This window comes from Lygodium microphyllum, chromosome 3, assembly GCF_053477565.2.
Source record: "Lygodium microphyllum isolate KBCC chromosome 3, Lygodium_microphyllum_v1.1.10, whole genome shotgun sequence".
Lineage (NCBI taxonomy): Eukaryota > Viridiplantae > Streptophyta > Polypodiopsida > Schizaeales > Lygodiaceae > Lygodium > Lygodium microphyllum.
The window spans coordinates 2,882,137-2,896,147 of NC_141137.1; positions in this window are offsets into that span (position 1 = coordinate 2,882,137).

Below are 14,011 nucleotides of genomic sequence, written 5' to 3' on the forward strand. Positions count from 1 at the left end.
CATGGTAACAAAGGAATCACACAACTTAGCATGTTCTTGTAAATTTTCCAGCTCCTCCTTAGAAGGCATAATAGAAGGAATAATAGGAGCAAGAAGAGAAACAAAGAGGGTAACTATTTTAGATTGCAACTCATCTATATGCTTCTATTGAGATTCCATGATCACTTGGGCATGTTTTAATTCACCCTCACAAACACTAAGCTTCATGGCTAAAGTAAGCATCTCTGCCAAAGCATCATCCTTCTCTTTAGTGATGGACACCTTATCTGCCTCTAAGCTTGTAACTTTAACTTCCAGCTCTCTCATAGTAGGTTTCTAAGAATCCATTACAATAGTAACTCCTTGCATTTTCTTATGGATATCACTTAGGACAACCATTTCTGAAGCCAAATCTTCTAGTGCGTTACTCAATTGATAGGTCAAGGAATCCACATTGTCCTAGAAAAAGGCAGAAACTCCTGTGTAGACAAACTAGAGACAAGAACTAAGTTGTTTCCATTGTAGTTTGGACATTTGACATAAGCTAGGAAAACAAGGTGCCAATAATTAATGTTTGGAGGGGCGAAGGGATTTGTGGTTCTAGTGTACCTTCTCGTTGTACCACAAACAAATTAGAATATACAAGGGGAACAGGGAAAATGAGCTACCGGACACCTCAAGTATTGCAATCTGTACCAAATGCGACAAAACAAGGATAAGATCAGAAGGACCTTGTGTGCGACACTTCTTATGAATGATCCTGACAGGGATTACATCTACTAAATCTGAGTTGGGATGCATAGGAGAAGGAGGAACAAAAGAAGGAGACTACTACAGAAGTGAAATAGGATTGGGCACATGAATGCCACTTGGGAGAGGTACCAATTGAATGATCTTCTGTAGAAAAACCCCATAGGAAATAGCACTAAGTTTACCCTTCTTTACATGCTGAAAATGTTGATCTATTTTAGCCAACACAAAGGTTTTCCAATTGAAATTAACTCCCTCCAAGATTCTAATAGTTGCAGTGAATAGTTCCCTAAACAAACACTTGGATGTAGGCTTGCCTAATTGGCATAGTTGCTTCCATAAGAAGGGAGAGGAAATATGTGCCAGTGATACTCCCAAACTCTTAATAACCTTATTCGCTACCAAAGGAGTAGAGGTCTTATTTTGCAACATGGCAAGGATTTCTGCAGTGGATAATAAATTATTACCACTAGGTATAGGGAAAGCTGCAAAAGGCAGGGATAGGGCCTCATTGTGATAGTAGTAGGGAATAAATAGAATCAACAAGCCTGAAAGCTTCTTGTAGGTCTCTAGAAAAGAGTAACAAAGTTTTGCATCCACTCGAGGGAACTTTCGGGGCCACAAAAGATGAAGACCAGCCTTATGAATGCAATCAACATCTAGTAGGAGAGGATAATCATGGACTGGAAGGGGAACATGTTGAATCACAAGCATAAGAGGTTCAAAAGGTGCCATTCAGACTATTCAAGTAAAAACACACAAAACTAGGAAAACCAAGGAGGAAATTCATGCAAAACACCAATACACAAACTAAACTGAGATAGAAAAACTTAGGGAAAAGAACAAGATTGACAAGACTAAACCAGACAACCCTAGGCAATCCACAACCTATGAAAAAAATTCAACATGACCTATGTACATGTGCAACTGAAAGCTTCATGATATGTAGACAAATAGGCACCCTAATCCCCTATAATCAAGCAATCCAAATAAAATATAATCAAGTTATACCGTATTCCTGACTCTAACTTAAGTAAAGAAACCATAACATACTCATGACAAAACTGCTAACAACATATAGGACTTGACCAGACTACCATTTGACTCATAAATCCCATCCCTGTAAGCACATGTGGTCAACCTAAGGTGTGGTGATGTGAATGGGTGAGAACTACATGAATTCATTTTATGGGTGAAAATTTTACTTTGTAGTTTATTATCAAATTACCCATTAATGCATGGTGAATATGATTACGTAACCCAACCCCATTGAGACTTAGACAACTGAACTTTGGTCTCTACTAATGCACTTTCTTGTTACAAATTCGATGATGTTTGGCACAAAGCGCGTGCATGCGTAACGGAAGAGGGTTAATTTTATTTACAATTTAAATGTGTTTGCAGCATGTGTGCACGTGCATTGTGGACATCATGGGTAAATTTTAATTTACAAAATTATGTGGGTTATTGTGCCATATGCTCATGCAACAATGGGGGTTCCTTTTACAAGTTAACAATCAATTGATTTTAATTTAAAATTTTATGGGATGCATTCTGTTAATTTTTTGGGTGCAAATGTTGGCTTAATTTTAATTACAATTAAATATTTGTATGGTGCATGTGAAAAAAGAAAAAGAAAATGGAACTTGGTATTGTGTATAGGGCACTTCCAAAGTCTAATGGCACAGTGTAAAAGAGCCAGCATGACTCCCACGTCCAGAAAAAGTCCACAAATAAGAATGCAGCAGGTTGACCACAGAGAATTGACCTCCTCGACAATGATAAAATAGAAAGAAACCCGATGAGACTAATACCCATCATTCAAAACAATAAGAGTGTTTGGTTTAGTTTGTGATTTATTGTTTTTTTTAAATGGTGATTTTATTTTCTTGGTAAGTGTGTTTATATTTTTTTTGTTCTTTTTCATTTTTGATTTTTGTTTTTTTAAAAAAGGTATGGTTGTATTGTCAATTTGTTTATTTTAGTGGATTTTATTTATGTAAATTGTAAGTGAATTGGGTTATGTTTTATTGGGTATTTCATTATCCTTTTAAAGTTTAATTTTGGTGTCATGTTTGTGTTGATGTTTGTTTTGTTTCAAAGATGATAACATGCCAGTAAAAAGAAATTAAAAATGGGTGGAATTTATGTAGGAAGTGTCGGAAATTTTTAAAGCTATTTTAATGAAAATTTATAGATTTTTCATAAAATTTACCCATTTTTATTAAAAAATTTCAAACTTTTCTTGAAAGTTTAATGTAAATTCTCACTTGAAATGGAGTTTTCCAATTTCTAATGTTTTTTTGATTTTTTGTGTAAATTTTTAGAATATGTTCCATTTAATTTGACTTTTAATGAATTTTAAAGTGTTTTTGGGTTGTTTTGGTTTTTAAGTTTTTTAAATAATAAATAATAATGTGGATAAAAGGCAAGTACCAGCTACATTGTGTGTGAACAACAAGTTGCGTGTGGGCAGGGGCGAAGTAGGGCCGCGGGGGAGGGGGGGGTTTCAAGAGGGTTGGCAGGCGAGGTGAGGTGAAGGGAGGGTAGGGAAAGGTGGGCAAGGGCGAGGCAGGGGGGAGGAGGGAGCGCATGAGGGAGAGACACCTAGGAGGGTGACGAGGGGAGGGCGTCATTAGGAGAGGAGGGTGAGGGAGAAGGAGAAGGAAGAGAGGGAGGAGGAAGAAGGAGGAGGAAATGGCAGAAGAAGAGCGAGAGGGAGCAGAAGAAGGAGAGAGAGGAGGGAAGAGAAGATGGTGGGAGAAGACAGAGGGGGAGGAGAGAGGAGACTATGGCGGGGCAAGAGGGAGAGAGAGAGGAGTGAGAAGGAAGAAGAAGAGAGGAGAGAGGGGAGGGTACGCGAGGAAACGGTGGGGGTGGATTTTTTAAAAAAGTTTTGAGTTAAAAAAAAAATTAAAGAGAAAAGTAAAGAATGAGAAGAAATGAAAGCCCCTCGTGTCCTATGCACCTACACAGGGTGGGGGTAAAAAATGTGCCATGACGGGATCGGACTAGAGTGGAGGAAGCAAGCAGGGGTCGGATGCAACATGCTAGATGCCTTCACACATAGTACAAGGCAAAAATGGGGGGTTACATGGAAAAAGAAAAGAAAAAGAACAAAAATACATGTAAAAATTAATAACTCAATATCCATCAACTAGAATAAAGTGCAAAAAAAGGAGAAATGTGAGATCAAAACACAGTTCAGACAAGAATAGGCCATGGTCGCATGGAAAAGACAAAAAAATAAAACCTAAAAACATAATCAAAAGTTAATAACAAAAATCAAAAATTCAAAATGGAATACAACGAGAAGGAAAAATGTTGGGTGTAGCTGGATAGGGCTATCAGGTCGGCACACCGTGGTTTTGAGGACAAATGGGAATGTTCACATGGAAAAATGATAAAAATGCACACAAAAATTTGAACAAAAATTAATTTGAGGCAAAGTATCATGCAAAAAAAGGGGCAACAAAAAGAAAAAATGTTCGAGGAATGGTGCTAGACAGGGTTGTCATGTCAAAATGTGATTTTGGTAAAAGAAAGATGCATTTACATGGAAAAAGATGTTGAAAAGCACAATTAAAATTTAATAACAAAAAATTAGTAGGTTAGAATGAGGGGGAAAAAAATAAAAAAGTCAAAGGGGACTAATAGCTTGAGGCTAGCTAAGCAAGATGTCATTTAAATGAGAAATGAGTGGGTTCACATGTAAAAAAAATGCAAAAATCGCATAAAAATAAACCCACAAATATGCAAAAATAAATAATAGCCAATCCATGCATTGGAAAGATGGGTTGTAAAAAGGAAAAGTGTTTGGAAAAGAGGGAATATTAGGGTTATCATATCAAACTATAGTTTCAACATAAAAATGCATGTTCACATGGTTTGATTTGCGTAAAATTCTTCAAAAATTAATAATTGATATATCGTTGCTAAAAAAAGAGGGCAGTGAAAAGAGAAAATGGTCACTTTGAAGGGACAAACAGGGTTTTAAGATCAAATTGCAATGTTGATAAATGTAGGGTGCATTCACATGGAAGATCAACAAAATGATAAAATAATCAAAAGGGCACAAGAGAAGACCATGGGAATGGGTTAGAATAGGATGGGTGGGTGAGGAAGGGACCTCAATAGGGCATAATTGAGATATGATAGTGTTTAAGGATCAAAGAGTGGGGTGTTCATGAATGTATACAAACGAGATGCGCAGGGATGCGTCCCTACACTTAAAATGTGAATAGATCGGTTGGACTGATCAACAGAGGCCTAACACTTGACCATGACTCATACTATGGTGTCCCCACAGTTAAGACATGTCACACATAAATAAAAACAAGAGGTAGGGTTAGAAATACTTGGCCCATTCAGTTGGTCGATGGAGACTATTGATGATGTGCTGGGGAGTCGAAGTCATCCAGAAGAGTTACCACATTGCACCACATAGTACACTTCCATCATGGCAAGGACCAAGAAACAACATCCAAGGAGGTAGCATTCATGAGAAAGATGCGGCAAGTCATCTTGATGGCAAAGAATATAGCGCTTAATCTTGACAGTCCCTCATGTTGGGATGATAGAGCAGTTGCTCGCCCCATAACTCACATCACTCGGAGAGGAGTGGAATGGGACCCATATCTCATGCCTGTTTTAGAAATCAACAAGAAGAAATGATACAAAGGAAGTATGCTAGCATGCACAATTGATGGTGCATTAGTGCATCCCAACCCATTTGGCATAGGTGCAAGAAGGAAGGCCAGAGAGCCTTATAATGCAGTGTAGAGAATAGAGTGATGCATCCTATGTTGATGGCAGAGGTCCATCCCATGTGTGCATAGGAAAATGGAAAATTACCTGATCGCCAGTGGTTGTAACGTCCCTCGAACCTCAGCTCTCAATTGATTGAAGGGAAAATCCATCACATTCAGCCCCCCTCTATCTCACACTCTAAAGATGAATATAGGAGGGCAACCCGATTCCTGATACCCATTGGTTTTATCCTCATTGCCACTTACATGAAGATTGTATGCCTTGTGCACAATTGATGGTGCAATAATGCATCCCACCCTCCTGTGCTGGCATACAATGCGAGAAGGAAGGCCAGGGAGCCTTATAGTGTTGTGTAGAGAAACAAATCATGCTTTTTGCATTGAGAAATCCAACCAGTGCATGCAATGCTCCATTCACACATCTCACCTCTCATTTAGATTTAAAGGGCTATGACTGGTCACTCACCCCACCCTCTGTCATGCACTACTCGATTGAGAAATTCACAAGGTAGCCCATACTTACATCCCCATCCAATTAGGATGATAGCTCACATAACTCAAGGGATCGTTGATGAAGATCAGCATTGGCTTGTTGATGATGTGAAATAATGTCTATTGGGTGATAGAAAGGCATAACTAGGGAGATAGCCAACAAATCAAGAACTTATGTTGGAATATAGGAACACATTATTTGTGCTGAAGGAGATAGATGCTCTGTAAAGGTACATAACATAGTGCACCAAGGGAGGTGGCTTCGGAACTAGATCTTAGAAGGTGGATTAAGGCATCAAAACGAGTCTGGACTGCATGGTGTTACCATCTTTTCCATAGCCAGCCTCCCACCCAAGGGTATTTGCCATGTTTTCTTGGAGCGAGGCCTATTATGATAGGAAATTTCTTCCTTTTTTGCCATAATAGTTTTTATATTGTTTCTTTTTTTTTTCTTTTTCCCTACTCTCAAGGGTGTTTCCACGTTTTCTCAAAGAGTGCATTGGCATGACAGGGACCAAAGTCCTTATCTCCTATAACCAAATTTTGTTTTGTTTTGTTTTTTTGGTTCACAAGGCTAGAACATTACTTATTAGAACTATCCACACCACATTAGTTGGATTGAATAGAAAGGTAATCAAACAAAAGGCAGAGTTGGAGGTGAGGTGTGTTCACAAAATGGTACCACCCCATTAGGTAGAGAATGATGGATATCAATAGTAGCATAAGAAGTAGAAAGGTGTGACACCTCAGAGGAAGAGGAACTATCGACTGTGATTGTTAGGATCCTCAAGGAAGAAAGTACTTTAGGCGATAGCCATTGATTAGAAAGGGATCTTCAAAGTTATCCATGGCTTATATCTTAATAGAGCCATTAGGATTGACATCACGTACCTTGTAGGGGCCCATCTAACATTGTTAGAGCTTTCTTGGGAACTTGTCAAAGTGTGAATCATAAGTGAGGACTAGGTATTCTAAGTATAGAAGATGATGATGCAATGACTCATTCTCTCCCAAGCGCTCAGTGATAGCCACTCACAAGGACAGGAGCTCTAACTCGACAAGGAAGAATATTTCTATGCCATACACTAGTTGAAAAGGTGTTTGTTCTGTAGCAACCTTATAAGAGGTTTTGTTTGCCCAGAGGGCCTCTATAAGTTGATCGTCCCAATCACAATGATGTGTAGCAATGTTCCTTGCTAGGATTGAACAGAGGATGCGATTGGTAACTTCGACTTGACTGTTAGCTCTAGGGTAGTAAAGTGTGGACTTGTAATGCCATATCTCGTAAAGCTCTATCAATTCTTCCATAATCTTATTGAGAAAGTGAGTGCCTCTGTCACTTAATAGCTCTAAGGGGCTACCAAAGTGGGTGATGATGTCTTCATACAGAAACAAGGCCACATTGTTGCCATCATCTTGTTTGAGAGCTTTGGCTTCACACCACTTCATCACATAGTCCGTACAGACCAAATTATATCAGTTCTGTTTCCTTCTGGTTGGCGAATCGATGGGGTTGATGAAGTCGATGCCCCACTTATTAAACAACTTTAGGGGAAGGATGGCTATAGTGGCATAGCACTAGTTTTGGTAGGATTTCCCATCCACCGTTGGCACACAATGTTTGCAGTAGTTGTAGGCATCTTTGTGCAATGTAGGCCACCAATATCCTGCAAGCAAAGACTTTTTGGCTATTGCTTCTCCTGCAAAGTGTCTGCCACAAAGCTCGTCATAGTATGCTTTTAGCATTATCCCAATCTCGTCTCCTACAACACACCTCTGTGACACTTCATCCTCACCTCTCTTGTACAAAGCACCACCTAACATAGTGTAGGGGGCTTATTCCAGCAGGAGCTTCTTATTCTCACGGTTGGAGATGCTAGGATGATACTGTTGAGTGGCCAAGAGGTTGGCTATATCTGTGTACTAGGGAGTTACAATTTCAACCAGAAATAGAGAAGCATTAGGAAGGTCTGGATCATCCTATGCCCCTTCATTGCTCTGAGGGATTCACAATAGATGATCATTAGGACATGGGAGTGACCAAGTTTGGTAACCACTTCAAAATCAAACTCTTGGAATAGAAGGAGCCATCTCATCATTCTGGCCTTTCACATTTGACTTATTCACCAGGAAGGACAATGCCTCATGGTCCACATAAATTTTGAAATGCATAGATAGCAAGTAGTGGTGGAACTTTTCCTAGGCAAACACCATTGTGAGACACTCTAACTCCATCATTGTGTAGTTTCTTTCTCGACCAGTGACCTTAAAACTTGCATAGTAGATGGATTGATCTAACTTTGAGAAGCCTTTTTGACATAAGATTGCACCTAACCCTTCGATAAATGCATCAATGTGTACATGGAATTCCTCCATCCAATCATGAGGTTGTAGGATGGGTGCTTCAATCAGAAAAGGCTTCAAAGTATTGAAGGCTTCATCACAATCAACAATCCACATAAACTCTACATCTTTCCTTAGGAGCTTATGCATGGGGGACTATCTATTTTGCAAAATGTGCAATGAACTATTTGTAATAGCCTACATGGCCAATGAATCCCTTGAACTATTTGAGGTTGGTTGGCGCAGTTAGAGCTACAATCTTCTCAATATTGGCAGGGTCTATTGTTATCCCTTATGCAGAGACAATGTGGCCCATAAGAACTCTTGAAGAGGCTCTGAAGATGCATTTGTAAGGGTTGAGAGAGATCCCATACCCTCGACATCTGTCAAAACACTACTCTAGGTGTCCCCAATGCTCTCGGATTAAGTTATAAAGAAAGAAATCATTAAGATATACCTCAATGAAATCATGTAGGTGGTTTTGAAATGTGGCCATCATCACTCTTTGAAAGGTAGTAGGGGCATTACAAAGCCCAAATGGCATCACTTTGTAAGTGTAGGTTCCCCATTCTATTGTAAAGGTTGTTTTGGATTGATAATCTTTTGTTATCTGGACTTGGTTGTATCCACTTAATCCATCCAAGAGGGAATAGAGTTCATATCCAACCACTATGTCCAACAATTGATCTGTGAAAGGGATAGGGAAATGATCTTTACTTTGTCTTTAAATTTAGCTTTTGGAAGTCTACACATATTCATAACTTTCCATTCTTCTTGGATACTTCCATGATGGGCGAAACCCATTCACTATTGACCATTGGATAAATAAACTCAACTTCAAGGAGCTTCAACAATTTGACTTTCACTAGGGTTGAGTAATATGGATTCATATGCCTCTGTCTTTGCCTCATAGGTTTGACACACCATGGGATCAATCCCCTTTAGATCTTTATATGACCATGCAAACATATTCAAGTTCTCCTTCAGTAGGTCATGTAGGATCGATAGCTCATCTTCTGGGGGAGACTAATACCCACCTTTAGGTGACATTCAGTACCATTTGTAACCATGAAAGTTAATTGCTTTTCACCTTCCGCTTCGTGGATGAAGGTCCCACACAGATAGCTTCTAGGTATAGATTTGACTCCTTCAAAGGAGTGGCCTCCTCATTTGATACTCCACTTGAAGCAACTTCTTCTTTTCATAGGGATTCTGCTAGCTCTTTGGGATGCTGAAATGGTACCATTGCTATTTTGGATTTTATGGGAGAGTTACTTGCTTCTTAACTCAAGGACTTGTATTTAGAGGATACCTCTAGGAATGCCACATAACATGAAACATATGAGTTTTCTTTGGGCTCTAGGATTGGTGTTTGTTGGCAAAATGCATCATCATCGTCCTTTCTTGGGAAGGGGAGATTAGGGCAATAAGAGCCACTACTAAAGGAAGGCTTACTCTACTTAATCCATTTCTTATGGAGGGTTTATATATGTTGTGACTCATTAACCAGTCCAAAGGGCACTAGAGTCATTCTGTCTAACAACATGGAATCTTTGGTGTCAATCGCTTCTAGAACTTCATCGTCATTAGTATTCTCTTCTAGTTGTATAGCTTCTTCCATGTCACTTTCATTGTCTTCATCTTGATTTTCATCCTCATCTTCAAAAGACTCTATCTAGGCCTTTGTAGGGGCTCTGTAAAAAAAAAAGACTCTCTATTGTATCCTCTACTTCTTCCTCTGGCTCTAGCTCTGTTTCTGTGTCTGTGTCTTTGTCTTTGGCTTTGCTATGGCCATGTAATAAGGAGAGTAGTACATCCATGCCTCTATCTCATTGTTAGAGGTGATTTCAAAAGTCATTCTTGGTTCAAGGCAACAATAGCATGTATTCACCCATCAACAAGGACTTTGCTTACAATGCCCACTGTTAGGGATTGTGCCTTTTTTTAATTGGGAAAGATCTATTTGATGGCTTCTTTGTTTATTGATGTACCATCCATAACTTCATTGGAGGAGTCTATTAAAACTTCAATGGAGGTGGATCCATTACCTTTTTGCGAACCATACAACTTGGCTACCATCTTATTAGATCCTATGTCTAGGGTTAGGGCTCCCTTGAACCAATCGATTCGTGCTCTTGCTTCAAAAAGCTATGGTCTTCCCAAAGTAGAGGATATGAGGTCCAATAGAAATTAGGTTTTACCACTAGATAGGTCAGCCAATAGTCTCGTCTGTCAAGAGTTGTCTTCACATATGGGAGACTACCCAAAGGCTTAATTCTGCTTTGGTCTACAAGTCTAATAAGCCATTGTGTAGGCTATATATCTTGCAAGCCTAGATCCTTCATTATCACATGCATCATTATGCTCACTGATGAGCCTCCATCAATCAATGCATATTCTATAAAACATCCTTTAATCCAAACACCAATCTCTGGGGTACCAGGATCCAAGAAGGCATTAGATAAATTCACTTTTTTCACAGGTTTTGGGGCTTTATTGGACTTAGTGGTAATTGTAAGAGCAATCCTTAGGCCATGTCTTCTTATCAGTATGCTTTTAAATTTCTTTCGGTAGCTGTGGTACAACATCAGTAATAATTGTTGGAAGGTTAGGTTTGGTTTGAAGGTGTCTAGGTCTTTGACCAAGTCCTACTCTTTGATAGGATCCACACGCTTCTCCAATCGGCTGTAAAATGTGGAAACACCCACTTTTATCTATCCTTTTTCCTCTAGAAGCAACAACATTTGTGCTTCTTCTATCACTAGGGGAACTTTTGCATCCTCTACCTCTTGGACCTCTAGTCATGTCTCTGTAACTGCCTCTGTATCCTTTTGTAGTACTAGACTGCTCTATATTATACTGTTTTATCATAAATTGTTCTAATTTCGCTTTTGGAATATTGAACTTTATTGTTTTGATAGAACGAAAATTCTCTTTTGGAACTATGGGTTCTCTTTTCTTGGCACACATTAGTATGGCAACTTCCAATTCCACCAAATTAGAGGCAGGTTCTTGGATCTTCTATTGGTTATGAGTGGTGTTGGCTTTTGTAGGAGCTAGACTAGGATAGTCTTTTGTAGTGTGGCCTTCTCCTTTGCATCGACTATGTAAGAGTTTGTCATCCATGGACCTTCGAGGATTTGGACAATTTGGTGAGATATTTCCATTTTCTCCACATCTGTAACACTTGACTTTTGATCTTTGACCACCGCCATACTATCCTCCTTTGTAATATTGAGAGGGGAACCTCCTTGGGCCAAAATTAGGACCTAACTCTCTAGGCTTTGATCGTATAACTTGGATGGTCATTTTGGATTCCAAAAAGTTGAATCTTGCTTCCTCATCTTTCTTCTTTCTTTCATGCATCCCCTTTCAAAGAACTGTATGGTTCTTCCTTAAAGTGCACGAATAGAAGGCCCTGGGGATAGTTGGTTTTTCGGTATATTCAATGGGTAAATGTCTTGCTTGATGACACTTTTTGCACCATGTATCAGATAGCCTCACATCTCTTCCACTGTCTATAGGATTGGATAGGTTAGTGGTATTCACCTTCAGTATCTACACTTGTTCTGTAATCACATCCATCAACTCTTTCTTGATGCTGAATTGGGCATATAGTCCTTCAAATTTTCTTCTCTTGGAGTACTCGCAATAGGATTTTGGAAAGTCTCTATATTCAATTTATAGATTGGTTGGGTTGATTTAGAGGATCCTCTATTCTAATTTTGCTTCAGAGCTCCTGTAGAGCTTGGTGGATGTTAGTTTCAATTTTGGTAGGGTTCCATTGTTGTTGTTGGGTCGCCCTTAGGGGAACTATTTGAGGCCACTATTGTTGTGGTTGAACCATCATTTGAGGTACTATTATCTACGGTCCATTGTGGATTTGGTGCATTGTATTGCAGCATTGTTTGTATCTGAGGGCAGGGGTAGGAAATAGTCCCTAGGACTACATTTGGTGGGTATACCATTCCTAGCATAAGGAGAGGTAAGGCTTCTCTTCATGAGGTCATCAATAGCCTTACTTCAACTTCATTATACAGTCTTGCACATTCCATTGCAACTTGTAGGTTGATTAGTCTTCTCGATTATACAAACTTACAAACTTTTGGTTGGAGGCCTCTAAGAAACTTCTGGATGCCTTCATCCAAGTGATTGTTGGTCCATCTCTTCATTATGGATTCCATTCTAGAGACATATGCTTCCATCTATTCACTAAAGGACTGAATCAAGTTCATGAACTCCTCTCATATCCACTCTTCAAAACCTTCATGCTTGAATTTAGTGAGGAAGGCCAACTTCAGGTCATCCCATGTGCCAAAAGTTCTTGTTGGTTGTCTCTCATATAACTGAAACGCCACATCTTTGAAAGTGTGTGTATCACCAACCAATGCTTGGGGGTTCTAGCATTGTTGGCTACACACACTACATGAACTCAGCTACATGAAGATCAAGGTTTTCATTGTATGTTCCCTTAAAGATGGGTAATGGGACTACATTCGCTAGCTTGCCACACCATCAATATTTCCTGGATGGATCTAACTAGGAACCAGACCTTGAGTTTCCACTGGGCTTCTGTAAAGAGTGCCGCAAGGGCGTTAAAGGAGGCTTTTGCTGCTAGTTTGTTCTCAGCCTTGACTTTTGCCTTCTCTCTTCTCACGTACCTCTAGGTTCATTCTAGTGCTTGCCTCTTGATCATGTCATTCATAAGGGAGTTAGCTCCATCTAGTTTTTCTGTACTCAATAGAACAAAATCAAAAGGGCTTCAATCTTTGGAGGAATCTCTTGCCAACATTTCTTCTACTTCCTTCTTTTCAATATCTCTAAATTAAGCTTTCATTCCACTATAGAGGGGAAGATATTCAATTTTGAAGGTATCAAAATTCATTCTTCTAAGGATCGCCATAGTGCCATTACCTTGATAATACCAACTTCGGAGGGTTTCAATAGCATAGGTTATGAAGAACACTCTATCTACTAACTTTCAATGAGTTAATTGGACAAATAGAAGGTTGTCAGTGCACCAAACATCCCACATATCTTATTGTTGAGCATCCATGAAGAGATTCCAACTCTTTTCCTTCTTATTCATGTGAACCAACTAACCACGAATCCTTAAAAAATTTCATAATCTCCCACTTGATAATGTTGGGAAATTCTTCAATGAAAGCCAAATCTTCCATAGATGGTCATTTTATCTATTTTTGCTTTACTCTTCAGCTTTGTGGGAAACAATTGGCTATTGTGATACAACTTTCTATAGCTTTAGAAGACAGCAGGATCAATCTATCACATAGAGCCCACATCAACATAGTGACATGCTTCCACCGTTGAGGGATGCACTTCTTGTAGAAAGTGGCTTTGGTAATAAAGATCTCCAATTTTTCAATAGTAGTAGGAATTCTCTAATCTTCCATTGCTTTTCTTCCTCTTTGATAGTGCCACTTCTTCCATTTCTAGTCTCTGTTTGTGCTTGTTGATGGTAGTTTTTCCTCGGCTGCACACCAAAAAAATGGAGCTCTCGAGAGAATGCCAAGGAAACAAGGATCTTATTGCAAGAAAATCTATTTTGTATTCATCAATAAGCTTGTTTTCATCCTTTATATAAGCACAACAGGAAAAAAACACTAGACACAATAAATCTTCATGCATCATCATAGAAAGAATCTCTTACGCCTTTA